Here is a 17,453-nt window from a genome sequence, read left to right as displayed (position 1 = left end):
AAAAACAGAATAACTTCCTTAATTTAAAATAGGTACTGAGCCAATTTATTCCAAGCAAATGACCAAACAATCACAATTGTTCTGAAACATTTTTGTTATGAAAAACTACTAGACCAGAAAAGTTTGGAATTTTCCAAATTGTCCCAATTTTGTTCCTGACGTTATTCTGATTCTATAATTTTACTCTCTAATTTTGCTGATGATTCAGAGAGATTTTTACTGTACAAAGTATTTTGGATGCTTTATGCACTCTCAAACTAGAGAGCTACAATACCTCATACCAGAAACCTCAAGATCTCTCTCCCAATCCTCCGAGGGAGTTTTTGTAGTTTTGACAGATGTCAAAAATTGCTACTGAGCAAGAAGATGTACTGTGTGAACCATTTGTCCTAATGCGACACATTAGGCATAGGTAATTTCCTTATGTTCCAGTCCTTTGAAGTTCATTCCAAGAGAGATAAAATCAGTGGCACAGAACTTTCTATGGTCAGTAACAATCATAGAATAGGATGAGTCATAGCCTGCCAACTAACAAAGCTTTTAATGTGGCTGAACTCCAGACTGCAGATGTAAACTACATTTTTTATCTTTCTCCATACAAGTGCACCTATTGTTGTTGTTAGTTGCGAAGTGATGTCCAACCCATCGAAACCCTATGAACAACATTCCTCCAGGCCTTCCTGTCCTCTACCATCCTCTTGAGTACATTTAAGCTAATGCCTACTGCTTCAGTGACTCCATCTAACCACCTCGTTCTCTGTCGTCCCCTTCTTCTTTTGCCCTCAATCTATCCTAGCAGTGAGTCCTTCCTTCTCATTAGATGGCCAAAGTATTTGAGTTTCATCTCAGGATCTGGCCTTCTAAAGAGCAGTCAGGGTTGATCTCCTTTAGCACTAACTAGTTTGATCACCTTGCAGTCCAAGGGACTTGCAGGAGTCTTCTCCAGCATCATAGTTCAAAGGCCTCAATTCGTTGGCGCTCAGCCTTCCTTATGGCCCAACTTTCACAGCCATACATTACAACTGTGAAAACCTTGACTCTACGCACTTTTGTTGGCAGAGTGATGTCTCTGCTTTTTAGTATGTTGTCTAGATTTGCCATAGCTTTCCTCCCCAGGAGGAAAGTAAAATCTGGGCCCAGGAAAATAAAATCTGTCACTACCTCCATTTCTTCTCCATCTATTTGCCAGGAATTGAAAAGGCTGGATGCCATGATCTTAATTTTCCTAATGTTGAGTTTCAAGCCAACTTTTGCACTCTTTTTCTTCACCCACATCAGGAGGCTCTTTAGTTCCTCTTCAGTTTCTGCCATTAGAGTGGTATCGTATGCATATCTAAGGTTGTTGATATTTCTCCTAGCAATCTTAATTCCAACTTTTGATTAATCTAGCCTCGCTTTTCTCATGTTGTTCTCTGCATATAAGTTAAATACGCACCTATAGAAATCTTTAATAAACTGAGTAAAAAGTCAAAAGGGCCCTGCATTTATGGCATCAAGAAATTGTGTGGGAAACTAAGCTTGAGTAAAGTCAGGCCTATGTGCAATGACAATCCTCCTTCAAAAACAAAGATGCAATTATATCAGCAACATCTACACCTACTCCAGAACTTCTGGAGTTAACCATATTCACGGTTAAGCAACTGCTGTGGAAGGCTTTTGCCTAATACAGACTGGAAGAGATCCAACTGCTCCTTCAATTATTTGGCATATATTTTGGATTCAGAAGATTATTAGTGGGTTGTTGTTGTTTTTTGGACTGTCTAAAAAGAAGTGTTAGGGCATTCTACTACATACAGAACCTATTCTCTAGGAGGCAGCTTTCAAATAAAATTAACTTGTCAAGACCATATTGATAGATGAAATTGGCATTTGTAAGCAGAACTACACCCCTCAGACAGGGTCTGCAACTTGGGAGTCCTCCTGGACCCACAGCTGACTTTCGAACATCACTTGTCAGCTGTGACCAGAGGGGCATTTGCCCAGGTTCGCCTGGTCCACCAGTTGCGCCCCTACCTGAACCGGGAGGCTCTCACAACAGTCACTCGTGCCCTTGTGACCTCTAGGCTGGAATACTGCAATGTGCTCTTCATGGGGCTGCCAGAATGCGGCCGCGCGAGCGATTGTGGGTGCACCTCGTCTCACCCACATAACACCTATCCTCCGCGAGCTGCACTGGCTACCTGTCGATCTCCGGGTGCGCTTCAAGGTGCTACTTGCCACCCATAAAGCCCTCCATGGTAGTGGATCTGGATACTTGAGAGACCGCCTACTGCCAATTACCTCCACACGACCTATTAGATCTCACCGGTTAGGCCTCCTCCGAGTCCCATCTGCCGGTCAATGTCGACTGGCAACTACGCGGAGGAGAGCCTTCTCGGTGGCAGCTCCGACCCTGTGGAACGATCTCCCCATGGAAATTCGTACCCTCACCACCCTCCAGACCTTCCGCACAGCCCTCAGAACCTGGCTATCCCGTCAGGCCTGGGGTTAAGACTACAACCCGCCCGAATAGTATGAATGTTGTGTTTTAATTATGTATTTGTCTTATATGTTAAAAGTTTGTCTCCCCCCCCCTTTTAAAGTTGTAAGCCGCCCTGAGTCCCCCCAGGGAAAAGGGCGGCATATAAATAAACTTAAAATCTAAAATCTAAAAGAACTGCCCCTACAGTATAATATTGGAATATTTTTAGTCTTTGACGCAGAATTGTTGTTAATTCCTTAATACAGTGGTCTCCAACCTTGGCAACTTTAAGACTTGTGGACTTCAACTCCCAGAGTTCTTCAGCCAGCTTTGCTTTGCTGACTGAGGAACTCTGGGAGTTGGAGTCCACAAGTCTTAAAGTTGCCAAGGTTGGAGACCAAGGTTGGAGACCAAGATTGGAGACAATAGTTCCCTAATGAGCCTAGGTGGCGCAGTGGTTAGGGTGCAGTACTGCAGGCCACTTCAGCTGACTGCTAGCTGCAGTTTGGCGGTTCAAATCTCACCGGCTCAAGGTTGACTCAGCCTTCCATCCTTCCGAGGTGGGTAAAATGAGGACCCGGATTGTTGTTGGGGGCAATATGCTGACTCTGTAAACCGCTTAGAGCGGGCTGAAAGCCCTATGAAGCGGTATATAAGTCGAACTGCTATTGCTATTGCTATTGTCACATATAAACAAATACAAAAGACTTAGAATGTATTTTCCTTCATTTCATTTTAACCTCAAACAGGAAGAAGAATGTAGAAGTTTCCAGTAGCTCTGAATCACAATGCTAGATGATTTGTACTGCTGGGAAGCAGAATGGCAATACAACCATTCCCTTGATGGATACTTAAAGAGAACAAGAATTGTTGAAAGTATTCAAAGACTCAAATGTAAATATAAAACATGAGCAGGGGAAATCCCAGCCAACATAGCTGAAATGTTGGCACAGTTTCTGATTATGACAAATGTACACTGCAGATCAGTATATAATTTTGTTGGTGTGTTCCTTCTAGTCAGATATGACATCTGGTAAGTATATAGAGAAATCCAACTAGTTTTCTTATCAATATTTTTGATAGTAGTTCACCATTATCATATTTCTAGGGCCAAGAGAGAATGACTGGCCCATAATCATCTTCTGTATATAAAATATATACCATATGTATATAAACAGAGAGCAAACCTTCCTTTCTAGCACTGATGATGTTACCTAGTTATGTAATGAAACATCTGTAAGACAACAACCAAGCTCAGAGAGCACAAAGGACCTCACCGTTCCACCCTGAGCTACAAATATTCTCTTCTGTTGATACCAAAGTCATCCAACTGGTTTTTATGACTAAGACAGAATTAGCCCATGGGTTATTGATTGTTTTATCCAAAGAAGAGAATATACTTAAAAAAAAAATCTGTCTGGAAATTGCTTTTGGATTTTGTGATTGCATTGAAAAAAAATGAAATTTTGTTTTTGCTAATGAGATAGGTTTGTTGTTATAGAAATGGTTAATATATACCATATTATTGTGTAAAAGTAAAAATAAGAAGTCGAGGTTGTAATGTTATTTTCTACCGTGCTAAAGGCAGTTGGAAGTCGGTGCCTTTTTCTTTCCTTTTTCCTCTTTACGCCATTTTTTTTCTTTTATTGTTTCCCTCCTAATTTTCTATTCCTTTTTTGAATTTCTCTATATATTTCATATTTTGATATATTAGTTTTATTAGTTTTGATAAACTAATACAAATGTAAAAAAAAGAAGAAGAATTAGCACGTGGGTTTTTACACTTCTCAATTAATGCTTTAACTTTTTGGCTAAACTGACTCACTTGAACATCTATAATCAAAAATAAATTATGTTAGTTTCAACTGGTTTAATACCACATTTCTATTTGGGAGCAAGCTCCATTGAACCTAATAGAATTTATTTTTGAGTATACACGGTCAGGAGAATCAGTGTGGCCAAACAATTAAAGCACTAATTGAGTAGTGCAGAAGCCCACATGCTAGTTCTGTCTTAGTCATGAAAGCCAGCTGGATGACTTTGGTACCAATAAAAGAGACTATTTGTGGAACTGATGTAAATTTTATTATCCTTTTTTTTACATGTTTGCATTTTTAACTTCTGAGTAAGCATTCTTTATTGTTGTTTGCAACTTTCTCTAATATATTGAGTTTAATATGGAACTCTGTGGGTGGCAGCATCTAACTGGCCTTCTCTGGGCTTAAAAACCTTGGTCAGACAGGGATAATATGTGGCTGGGACTTATCCAGGGAATATAAAGGTTGCAAGCTAAACTGAGAAATCACAAAAAACATCCCAAGCAAATAATTTTTGTATTGCTGCCAAGAAGCTCTGGAGACATATCCAAGAATTCACCAAGAACTGAGTTCAGCTTGAAGAAAACTTCACCTTATCTCTAATATGTAAGTGTGGAAAGTATATTTATACATGCTTTTTTAAAGGTTACTTTTCTCAAATATATGCTGATGTTTGGTCTCATCTTTCTTAAATAATTCTCTTTAAAGTACATATGGGTCTTTTGAAAGGAGATTATTTTATGCTAAAATTGCTTGCTGTCTAGAGTATTCAGGAAGAGATAGTATACAAGTAACACAAAGTAAATAAACATTTTGGGTGGGGAGGGCATAGATTTATGAGACAAGAACCATAGAATTTCTGTCTGTACATGATATGGTGGAATCTATTTTGAAGGATTCCATCAACCTCATTGGTTTGGCTAGTATAATATATTAAACAAAACAAATGAACTTTGTTATAGTTTTGGATTCTATATGAACCAGACCTGCTTGGTTTTTTTGACATAAATAGATCTTAACCATAAGAAATGTTGACCTTGCTTATATGCTCCAAAACATGCAAACAATAAGGAATTTCAGACCTGTTATTCAGTGGTGGGGTCCAAATATTTTTTACTACCGGTTCAGTGGGCGTGGCTTGGCTTGGTGGGCGTGGCAGCGGAAGGATACTGCAAAATCTCCATTTCCATCCCACTCCAGGGCAAAGATACTGTAAAATCCCCATTCCCTCCCCATGCCACTAACCTGTTTTCCAGCTCAGTTCTCCTGTGCAGGGCAACAGAAGAAGACCCAGCTGATCAGCTTGGATTCTGATCAGCTGGGATTCAGGAGACAGCGAATAGATGCTGGCAGGGCCAACCAGAGGTGGCATTTGCCAGTTATCCGAACTACTCAAAATGCCCACTACCGGTTGTCCAGAACCTGTCAGAACTGGCTGAATACCTCCTCTGCTGTTACTTCCAGACACACATAGCAAGTGTCCTAACTAATTGGCTATTTCACTTTTTTCAGTGATGCGGGAAAACATCTAAACACCTGTAAAGATGGAAAGGAAATGTAGATTGATCATCCAGAAAAAAAATTAAAAGACAAAAGTATTATTACAGTAAATATTCTTCTGGCTCTTCATTTCCTATAGAAGGAAAATAAAGAACCCCTGACTTCTTCATCTTGACTGCTAATGCTGTCAAACAATAATTAATCCTTAGAACTGCCTAGAGTGTAAACATTGCTGACTTATGGAGAACACAGGATTATTTAACAGGTTGTGTTTGCCATCATTCTCACTTGTAACCAGTGTTATTATGGAAATAGAAAGATTTTAAACTAAATGCATGTCCTGAAAGCCACTCTAGTTTTCCAACTGAAAGCTTGCAAATTGATTTATGCTGTAACTTGATCTTCACAATATATTTTACAAAGTTACGTTATGTTTGAAGAAGTTCACTGAATTAACAGTGCGATGATTCCGCTGCATTGGAAAATTAATCCATTTATTTTTCTTCCAGTGATGGTCAGCCAGATGTTTTGGAGACATTTATAGAACACAGAAACTATGACAGATCCAGCTATTCAGTAACAGATTGCATATGAACAACTACCGTGTTTCCCCGAAAATAAGAACGGTCTAATTTTCTTTTGACCCCCCCAAAATAAGCCCTTGGCCTTATTTTGGAATAATAATAGCAAATATTATTTTTGAGGTGCAGGAAGTGGTGTGTGTGGTCACCTCATGGCTGCTGCTGTGTTCCAATATTTTCAGGGAAGGCTTATTTTTTGGGGAGGGCTTATTTTAGCATATGCACTCAAAAGCCTGATTGGGCTTATTATCTGGGGAGGTCTTATTTTGGGGGGAACAGAGTAGTGTATTCTTTAGCTATAAAAACCAGTATGTTGCTCCAACATGTGAAACAAGCAGACATGAGCCTCTGAAGATTCCTTCGAAATTGTAGTGATATAAGTAAGCATTGTTAGATGCTTACTAGACAACCTACATTCCATTGGGTCATTGCTTTAGAGATATTGGCCAGCAAAAAAACAAAACAAAACCAGTGGGAGTTGGAATGATTTCCAACTTCCTGCTGCTTCCCCATTGAGTTTCCCTGTGGTCCACTGGTGGGGAGCATTGCAAAACTTCCTGCCTGCCTGTATCCCCTTTCCTTCCCTCTTCCCCTGCCCACAGCCCATTGATTCCTTCATTCCTTCAATCATGCAACCTTTTCTCTGGATTATTTGTATTATGTGATACTCTGTTAATGAGATAAGAACTCTTGTTTTTTTAATTACTGCTATTATTTCGATTAGGACATTGTAGAAAAGTAATGGGTTTTATACAGATGGAAAAGAAGTATTCACAAGGAATAATTGTGTCTGGTGTATCTATGAATCTTGACAACATTACAAATGTTCTTGCATTCCACAGAAGGTTTCATAGCAGACTTTAACATTGAGTTAAAAGAAAAGGAAAAGTTTGTCTTCATTAATTTTATTCTCTTACTTGAACTTGAAGCACTTATTCTATTATTAAAAAAGTTTTGTAGTAGGTTAAGATATACAATACTTGGAACAATTAAGCCTCCCTCTCCCCCTAATAAGAATTTCTTTTATTCTGAATGTTGATGTCTTGAAAGTCCATGGCAGTCCACAGGCAAAAAATGTAATCCTTTTCTCAATCAACACCCAACTCCCCTCAAACAATGGCTTTCTGTTGCTTCAGCGTATCATTTTTCCCCACTGAAATTTGTGTAAATGAAGATTTATTGAGTTTGGACCTCCCAAATTTGACGTATATGCTTCTGACGACTATATGAACTTTCACCATCCAATCCTTAGGACAATAAAAGAATTAGGAATATAATCTAACAGTTGGGTTGGAAATATATAAATCATATAGCAATGCTGTACCTGTTTCTTTAAATCATACTGTAAAATGTGATTGGTTACTGTTTTCCTCAATCAGCCATAAGAGGGAGCCAGAATGACTGTTAGTTCTCTGTTTGTTAGATCCTGGGCTGATCTGATCTGAGTGTTTTGGAAGCTGTGAAAGTGCCGTGAGCTATTGTAAGTTTTGCAACTGTTAGCAAACATTGAGTACTGAACTGATTATATGATACTGGACTATGTATTTGAATTATCCCTTAACTGAAAGACGTTGATGACTGACTGTCTTAACTGTGTATGACTTGGACTGTTTGTGGACTCTGATAGCTCTATTTTCCATGAGAGTAAAAGCCTACTTAAACTGCAGTGTCTCTGTATGCTGGTTTGTGTGTTCTCCAACACAACTCTTGCAACGTTTCTCTGAACATACTCGCTCTCCCAACGGGGAGCTTACCTAATAGTGATCTCACCCATAGGCATCCATGGCAGAGAGATAGTGAATGCAAGCTCCATCCCTTATGCACTTGCATTTGCTATCACATTGTAAATTTGAAAAAGCATAGCTTATGTCATGATATCATGACCCCTTTTTCATTGTTTTGGGGTTATTATGATATACTAAATAGGAGATCACCGGGAATCAGGAAACTAAGGTCAGAAGGAGTGGGAGCCATGGAGCTACTATCCTCTGTATTGGAGGGATGGTTTTTTTGGGGTGGGGTGGGGTGTCAGCTAAATGAAAGCTAGGCTTTTGAATTTGTCAGAATAATTTGGATTTATTTGGGCACAGGGAGTGAACTGGAAATGTTGTGCTTGCTGTCTTGTGGCTTGGCCACATTTACAAAACTGACTATGTTTTCCACATCTGTGGATTTGTCTTTTTTTTTTAATTACTTTTTCAGACCAGTTAAGCCGATCTTGAGGGATCTGCTGCTTGGAAGATCTGCTCAGGGCACTCTATAGGACCTTTCAGGCTGTTTCCTGGCAGAATGGGCTGAAAAGCAGCCTAAAGGATGGGCCACACAGAGGATGGGCTGTTTTTGTTATTTTCCTGAGTTTGCCATTTTGATTGCATCTGTGAACTCAGTCATGGTGTGAGCAATGGATGGGCAAGTGGTGGGGTGTTATAGTAAAGTAGCAGACTATTATGGACACTCTCCTTCCTACAGACCTTTTTGTCTTTCCTCCTATAGCCCCAAGGAGGAAATAAGCTGCAGTTTCCATCTAACGATTAATTATCTGAGAGTTGAACTGTGGATTTCCCATTCGGAATGAGGATTGATTCCTCCTTCTTTCTCCTTCCTCTGGGTGACGCCCTAAGGAAAAATTGGTCAATGATGAATTTGAAGGGATCTCTCTGCTTGCTGGTGGGAGCAGCAGGGGAACGGTATCTGTGAATGTGTGTGTGTGTGTGTGTGTGTTGTACAAAAGTGGGAAGGTGCTTGCTGTGTACTCTGATAGTCCTGAGACTAATGGAGCTCAAGGTACCTGGCTTAGGGTGTCTTGGTTCTCTTCCCAAAGTTGATTGGTGAGGACAGTAGGAGGTTCCTGCTCTTGGGATTTGATGGGCCTGGATACATTAAGCGTCTTGGCTTTTGGCTGCTGCTTCTAATTGCCAGGTCAGTATAGAACCTAACTATCTTTAATCTTGGGTGGGGTTGCATTTTCTAACTCAAGACTGGTGCACAATGTGTGGGTCCTCCTGAACGTATGATTTCTGCTTGAAGAGTGGAGGCAGTCAGGATTAGGAGAACCTTTGCACAACTTTGTGTTGCGCCCATTCCTAGATTTGGGTGACCTGTTCACTGTCACTCATGCCCTAGTAACCTCCTGATTGAATTACTTTAATGCACTCTAAATGAGGCTGCCCTTGAAGAATATCTGGAACCTTTAGCTGGTACAGGCAGTTATATGTATCTCTAGAGCAGGACATTACAACCTCTACTCCATGAGCAGCATTGGTTGTCACTTAGCTTCCAGGTTCAATTTCAGTTGCTGGCTTTAACTTTTAAAGCCCTCCATGACTTGGACCCAGGTTATGTGAAGGACAACCTCTCCTCAATGATATCTGCCCACCCTATCAGATCTGGTAGAGAAGGTATGTTGCTGGTCCCTTCGGTGAGGGAATTAATGTGGCAGGTCACAGGTAGTCCTTCTGTGCCATGGCTCCTGTCTTACTGAGCCTTCCCCCCCCCCCCGCCAGTAGTAAGGTTGGCTTCATTCCTGTTAATGTTCCACAAGTTCTTCATGACTTGGCTATGTCGTCAGTAGGTCAAAAATGGTGACATTTTCACATGATTCCCTTATTGCAGATAACAAGAAAGTTACTCATCCTCTCTTGGGTCTTCTGCTTTTTTATATTTTCAATTATTATTGTTTTATATAATTATTGTTTTTAATTCAGTGTTGTATGCCATCCTAGGGGACGCAGTGACTCAGTGGCTAAGACGCTGAGCTTGTCAATCAGAAAGGTTGGCAGTTCAGAGGTTCGAATCCCTAGTGCTGTGTAACAGAGTGAGCTCCCGTTACTTGTCCCAGCTTCTGCCAACCTAGCAGTTTGAAAGCATGTAAAAATGCAAGTAGAAAAAATAGGAACCACCTTTGGTGGGAAAGTAAGTGTTCCATGCACCTTTGGCATTTAGTCATGCCGGCCACATGACCACAGAGACGTCTTCGGACAGCGCTGGCTCTTCGGCTTTGAAACAGAGATGAGTACCGCCCTCTGGAGTCACGAACGACTAATACATATGTGCGAGGGGAACCTTTACCTCTGCCACCCAGTGCCACTGTTTGTGAGATGTCTGGCCATATAAATTTGATAAACAAACCACTATATTTAAGATGAGTGAATATTCAATAACTGTATTTAACACTAGCTTGCATTTTGCAAATAGCACTTCTTCTTTTTTTGGGCAAATTCCTGCATTGTTATTCAGTTTGCCAGTACTCACACTATTGTAAATATCACTATGCCAACATATTTGGGTTCTCCTTCCTGAAGAATAGCCCAATGAAATACATGGAAGAATGAGATTTGCCACAGCTGACACCAGGCTTGTTTTAAATCTAATGAAGGGGTATGTTTTCTATCAGCTGAGAATTTGAATCAACATTGATCCAAATCAACAGAATTAGGTCTCAAACAGGACCCAACCCTGCAACGTAAATTGAAGGCTCACCTTTTTTGTGTGTGTGTGGGGGGGGGGGGGGAAGAGATAAATTATTGGTACTCATGTTTAATTATTGGAGCCAATGCCATTGCACTTTCCACTGGGCCTACCTACATTTGTTGTTGTTAGTTTTGAAGTCATGTCTGACCCATTGTGACCCCATGGACAACATTCCTCCAAGTCTTCCTGTCCTTTACCATTTTCTGGTACTGCCTACATATGCTGCTGATATTAATTATGCACCCAATAGCAATTACTATTTACAATGTTCATGATCTCTTGAAGGGCACCAGGAAAAGCTTTTCCCCGCAAGGCAATGAATCCACACCCTTTGCATTGTTACTTTAGTATCTATTCAATCAGATGAAAAGTATGTGCAATGTTCAAGGAAAGACTCTACTATCTCAAAGTTTCAGGGCATTAGCAAATGAAATGTGGCAACAGATAAGATAACTATGGTGAATGGTGGCTTCACGCCTTTTGACACAGCTCCAAATGTAGATATAAATATCACTCCCCAGGACTATCTTTCATTCAGCTGTAATGAAGGCTCAGGAAGAATAAAATGGAGTATTCCGTGTAATCAGCTCCTTGACTCTTTTAATCAGATGGTTCCAAAATGTTTACCAGGAACTCGGCCTTAAGCATGCATTATTATTGTAAACCTCTGCAATTGTCTTTCTCTGTGGAATTGCAGCTTTGCCATGGTTGGGTATAAAATTAAGTGAAAAGTCAATATAGTGGTAAGCATTTATGTACCATCTTGCTGTGAAATCTGGGTGAGGGGGTGCCAGACTGCTGTTGCACAGCAGGAAAGCTCACAAAATTGGCTCCCTGGGAGCAGTAACTCTTGCTACATCATAAAGATTGTCCAAATATGGACAAATATGAACCTGCAAACATGAACCAGTCAATATTCTACACAGTAGTCATAAAGTACAGGTTTTAAGAAGAGCATCAATCTATAGAGTACCATTTTACACTTATCTCTCTCTTTCTCTGTGTGGGATTGAATAGCACAAGTCAATATTGTCTGCCATCCTATTATGTGGTAACCCAGACATGCAGGTTATGCCTGGAGATGATACAATGGGAGAATAACGAACAAGATGCACACAGATATGCACGATCTCTTATGGAAAGGTGGGAGGAACGTGGGTGAAGATGCTGGCAGAAAAAGGTTCCACCACAAAACCGCGCTCGACTAAACCGCGCCCGACTAAACCGCGTCGCTGACGTCATCAACAGGGCAACAACAGCGCGGAGACAGAAGCACGCTGTAAACCCTAAATCTAAAATTAACCCCTAAACCTAAACCTAACCCCCCTAAACCTAATCCTAAACCTAACCCTAAACCTAACCCTTAACCTAACCCTAACCCTAACCCTAACCCTTAACCTAACCCTAAATCTAATCCTAATCCTAACCCTTAACCTAACCCTAAAGCTAACCCTAAAGCTAACCCTTACCTTAAGTTGAATCGGCTTGCTTTCAAAGCGCTATTTAAAGCGCCCTTCTTTCTCCGCGCTGGCTGTTGTTGCCCTGTTGATGATGTCAGCGACGTGGTTTAATCGGGCGCGGTTTAGTCGAGTGCGGTTTTGACGGGTCACGGCAGAAAAAAAGGTGTGGCTGGAAAAGAAAACCACGTGTTAAAATTATATTGGATCTAGGCAAATTTAGCTGCAGAAGAAATACCATGTTCCCCATAAGAATAGAATTCTCTATGCCACAAGGCTTGAAATTTTGGGCTTGGACAATCCGGAAGTGTGCTACCTGTGGTCCAATCTAAGCATAGTAGACAAAATAGTCTGCTACAATGTCTTGCCTGTCAACGACTTCTTCAGATTCAACCACAATAATACATGGGCAAACAATCAATAGAAACTCAAAGTAAACTGCTTCAAACTCGATTGCAGAAAATACGACTTCAGCAACAGAGTGGTCAACACCTGGAATGCTCTACCCGACTCCGTTATTACAGGCTCAAACCCTCGCAGCTTCAATCACAAACTGTCTACCGTGCGCCTCACCCCATTCTTAAGAGGTAAGATAAGCGCACCAGCAGGCCTACCGTCCCTGTCTTACTGTCCCCATTTATCTATATTTACTTCCTTTGTTCATGTGTATGTTAATACCTATACTTGTTATCTTGTATATGTTTGACAAACAAACAAACAAGAAAACTATGTCTTGGTCTTTCACATGAGAGGTGGAATACTATTAGTATATACTTAGAGCATCTCCTCATCTCTTCTCTTTTGTTCTTCCTCATTATTCTCTGTAAAAAATAAAGAGAGAAGATGTACAGGTAATAGCAGCAAAGGAAGAATAAGTGTGTCTAGAAGCCTTTGCAAACAAATGGGCCCAGGCAGGTGCTCAGTGATGCCACACTTTATGAACAATGCCTGTTATAGTAACAGACCGAAGGTATTTCACTTGCTAAAACAAGTCTTTACAATATCAGTGCAATTTTGAGCAAATATCCAGAGTTACTTTAACCAATGAAAGACAAAAAATACTTTTTTAGCATATCCCATATCATAGGAGTCCCCAACCCCTGGCTGGGGGCCACTATCGGGCCATGGCCTGTTAGGAAGTGGGCTGCAGAAGTGACTGGCTGGCACACACATGCATGCATGCAGCTTGACTTGCGCAAGTGGTGGGCCAGTGCATGCACACACGTGCAGCTCGATTTGCTGTCATAAAGGTTGGGGGCTACTGCCATATATGCCAGGTAGACCTTGGCTTATCACCCTAATGGAACCTGGAGTTTCCATCATATATCAAGATGGTCATAATTCGAGACACCCACATGACTGATCTAATTTTACACCATTTTTTGCAGCAGACATGAAATAAACATGCTGGTAATAAAGTGAATACTGTGATTGTTAAAGTAATCTATTGTCCAGAATTTTTTCCCCAGAATCCTCGAGGGAAGCAGGGGTATCTGGCAAAAATGGTGTAAAGTATTACAGTTACATGACTGTAGCATATTGCAAATGGCCATAAATACAGGCTGATTATCAACTGTCCAAAATGCAATCATGTGACCATGGGGAAGTGGGGGATCAGCTTTCGAAACTTAAAATCTGGTTATAAGTACATAATTTCAAAGTCACTAAATGACTGATTATAAGTCAGAGATCCTGAAACATTCAAAATTGCAGAATCAACATATTTTAAAAAAACAAATATGGTTGAAGTAAAGCTTCACACTTCAGGTGTGCAAACATTTCTTTTATTTCCCTGCCATAAATGGTTAAAATGTCCCCAACTTTGACAGAGTGCAGATAGTCCTCAATTTATAACCACAACTGAGCCCAAATAAGTGAGACATTTGTTAAGTGAGCTTTGCTCCATTTTGCGGCCTTTCTTGCCAGGTTGTTAAGTGAATTATTGTAGCTGTCAAATTAGTAACATGGATGTTAAGTGAATCTGGCTTCCATATTGACTTTGGGTCAACTCTGAATTGAACCTGGCTGAAGCCACCTTGTGCTGCTTCATAGTTGCCACACACTATGGGGAGGGGAGGATGAGGGGCAAATAGCTAGTCCCGTGATGGTGAACCTATGGCACGTGTGCCCGAAGTGGCACAGAGAGTCACATTGTCTGGCATGCGCAGCGTCAGCCATTCCTCTTCCAGGTTTCTGGCACACATGTGCACATGCTGATCAGCTGGCCTTTGTACATGCGGCAGTGCCGGAAACCAAAAGAGCTGTTCTGTGGGCATGTGCGCTGGTCAGCTGATTGGCGCATGCGCAGTAACCGGAAGACTTGTCAGCCAACACGCTTGCACACTCTGGAAACTGGAAGTACATTTTTCAGTGCATGCATGCCCCCTGGGCTACTTCTCTTCCTGGTCGTGGCCCAGACGAGAGCGCGAATGGCTCCCTTTTCAGGACTCGGTGCTGTGTGCATGCGTGCATGCTCCCTTTTCGGCACTTGGTGCCAAAAAGGTTTGCCATCACTCAGCTACACCATCTCATAGCCAGAATAAAGAGCTCTCCCATGGGAGTCAAGGTCATCAAAACAGATGACAATAGGAAGAGGCAGAAGTGGTCGAGGGACCTCGCCAACTGTTTGATTGGACAATATGACCTGTGACACCTGGGGAGAGAACTTTTGCTCTTTTAATTACGTGGGAACTGCAGGAAACTGTTACTGTTGGTTTTCACTGGCTGTGCCAATATGTTGTGTCCAATAAACATGCTTTTTGAGGAACGTTCCTGCCTTGGAGTTCTAATGTCTTTGGATGGGTTACTTGGAACACTGACATTTTGCTTGTCATAAAAGTTAATCCCAGAATCCCAGGACACTGCAATTGTCATAAAAGTTTTTAATTGCATAGTCATAGCTGTACTATCATCTATCTATCTATCTATCTATCTATCTATCTATCTATCTATCTATCTATCTATCTATCTATCTATCTATCTATCTGTAAAGGTAAAGGTTCCCCATATGTGCTAGTCCCGGGGTGGCAAACCTATGGCATGCGTGCCACAGGTGGCACATGGAGCCATTTGTCAGGGCATGCACGTGCTGGCCAGCTGAATTCACCCTGAGTTCACCCTTTTTAAAGCCATTTTTCCAGAGGCTTTATAGGAGCCTGGGGAGGGCGAAAAGAGCCCCCCGCTGGAGGCCCTCCGAAGGCTTCATGAGCTTCCCTGAAGCCTCCGGAGCGCAAAAAAACGGCCCTATGGCCAAACCCGAAGTTCGGGAATGGACTTCCGGTTTGCTTGGAGCGTCATTTTAAGTGTTCCAGGGAAGGCTTCAGGGAAGCCTCCTGAAGGTCCCTGAAGCCTCCAGGGTGGGGGGAAACCTTCTGGAGCCTGAGGAGGATGAAAAAAGAATAAAAAATGGGGGTCATGCCTGTAGTTTGTGCGTGCGCGCTGGAGGGGTCGCGCATTGCATTATGGGTGTGGCACGCCCGTGCGCAATCTCCCTGCGCTCCCCCCACTTATGGCACGCGAGCCAAAAAAGGTTCGCCATCGCTGTGCTAGTTGTTCCCGACTCTAGGGGGCGGTGCTCATCTCCATTTCAAAGCCAAAGAGCCAGCACTGTCTGAAGATGTCTCCATGGTCATGTGGCCGGCATGACACAACACCACAGGCAAACAGAATGCTATTACCTTCTCACCAAAGGTGGTTCCTATTTTTCTACTTGCATTTTTACATGCTTTCGAACTGCTAGGTTGGCAGAATCTGGGACAAGTAACGGGAGCTCACTCCATTACACAGCCCTAGGGATTCGAACCAACCTCTGAACTGTCGACAAGCTCTGAGACACTGATCCACCACCTCTCACTATGTAACCAATATATAAATATTATTCAGTATCCATCCTTTTCCACCACACTGGCAACTTAGAATATAAATGTTTTGCTGTTAATTTAAAACATGTTTCAACTTTAATCCATTTTATGCAAAAATCTAGACATAAAGTCTCCCATTCCTCACATATATCAGTTTTTGGTATACAGAAAAAAGCTTTTCTATGCTGAATCCTGAAATGAACCTTTTTTACCTTTTCTAAAGGCAACTTATTGCATATAGTTCCCATGGTGACATTTAAAAATGATAATACAGCTTTCATCAGGACATGAGTTGATTGATTTGAATGGCTTTATAGCTAATGTGAAGTTGTACTTAGTGTTACGAAAAAGGTTACAGATAAATGTAATAAATGTTCTTGCAGTCTTCATCTGTTCTGGAGTTGATTAAAGGATATAAATGCTGATAAAGTTGCATTTTATTGCTCTCTCTATGTTCCAAATTTATTATATCAACTGATAACAGATAAGAAAACAGTTCTTCAAATTTCCTGCAGACAGATTGTGGGTTGTACAAAGAGCCAACATAGGCTGATATGTTTGATAGTTAGATGTCCATTGGGATATAGCTATTTCTTTTCCAGTGTTGTCATCTTTTTGTTAAATAGGTCTTTCAGATTTTTTTAAATCTTACAAAAAGCTGCCAAACACTTATATTTAGAAGCAATGAACAATAGTGAAAAAGTAAAGGATTTAAAAAGAAGAAGAAGATAACATTGTACATGAACCTAGTCAAATTATTTCCAGGATGGTTCTATTTTTAACATCTTCTTGAAAACCAATAAGAAGAAGTTAGCCTGATCTCTGATTTTGAGTATTTGAGGTATTCTGATGGAATTTGTCATTTCAGTGATGGTGATAGACTTAACATGTCTATTGGGTTTATTTATTTATTTAGTGTATGGCATATCATACATGGACTAACAATATATATTGACATTTTAACTAGATTAGTAGAGCCCAACAAAATATAAATGTTAAAAAGTTCTATGTTCAAATACCAATGTCTAGGGCCATCTAATCACTTAAGGGCAGCATTCTTTACATTTTAAAAAATAGGAGGCTGGACTGATAGTATATGTCCTTAGCGTACAGCCAATCACAATGTGATCTACAGTTTGACATGGGACCCGCCGTCCCACTGAGACGAGGATACTACACCCCATTTACACAGAGAGTCCCAGCAGATGCCATATGAGGTGCAAATCCTATTCAGGATTGTCCATTGCTAACATTGTAGTTCAAAGCCTGACATCTTTTTTGCGGGGACAACATAAATAAGAAGATTA

Source organism: Thamnophis sirtalis, unplaced genomic scaffold (assembly GCF_051295495.1).
Source record: "Thamnophis sirtalis isolate CommonGarterSnake01/CBP01778 unplaced genomic scaffold, rThaSir2_p1.2 scaffold_10, whole genome shotgun sequence".
Classification (NCBI taxonomy): Eukaryota; Metazoa; Chordata; class Lepidosauria; order Squamata; family Natricidae; genus Thamnophis; species Thamnophis sirtalis.
This window is presented reverse-complemented; position numbering follows the sequence as displayed.